Source organism: Penaeus vannamei, chromosome 38, assembly GCF_042767895.1.
Source record: "Penaeus vannamei isolate JL-2024 chromosome 38, ASM4276789v1, whole genome shotgun sequence".
NCBI classification, from domain to species: domain Eukaryota; kingdom Metazoa; phylum Arthropoda; class Malacostraca; order Decapoda; family Penaeidae; genus Penaeus; species Penaeus vannamei.
Window position 1 is genome coordinate 8,273,726 of NC_091586.1, and position 214 is coordinate 8,273,939.

A 214-nucleotide genomic window follows, 5' to 3' on the forward strand; every position below is an offset into this window, starting at 1 on the left:
CCAGATGTCCTCTACAGTTGTATTATTTACAGCTGTAATACAGATCTTATTTGATTTAAGGGTGTCTCTTACATGTCTATTCATCCCACTCGCCCCGCATCACATCTATAAACATTAAATTTTGAATATCAATGTAATTACTTGGCAGGTCCTAATGAAGCCACGTTTCGCTAATGTACGTAATATTGGCTGAGATGTGAATATATATCATACT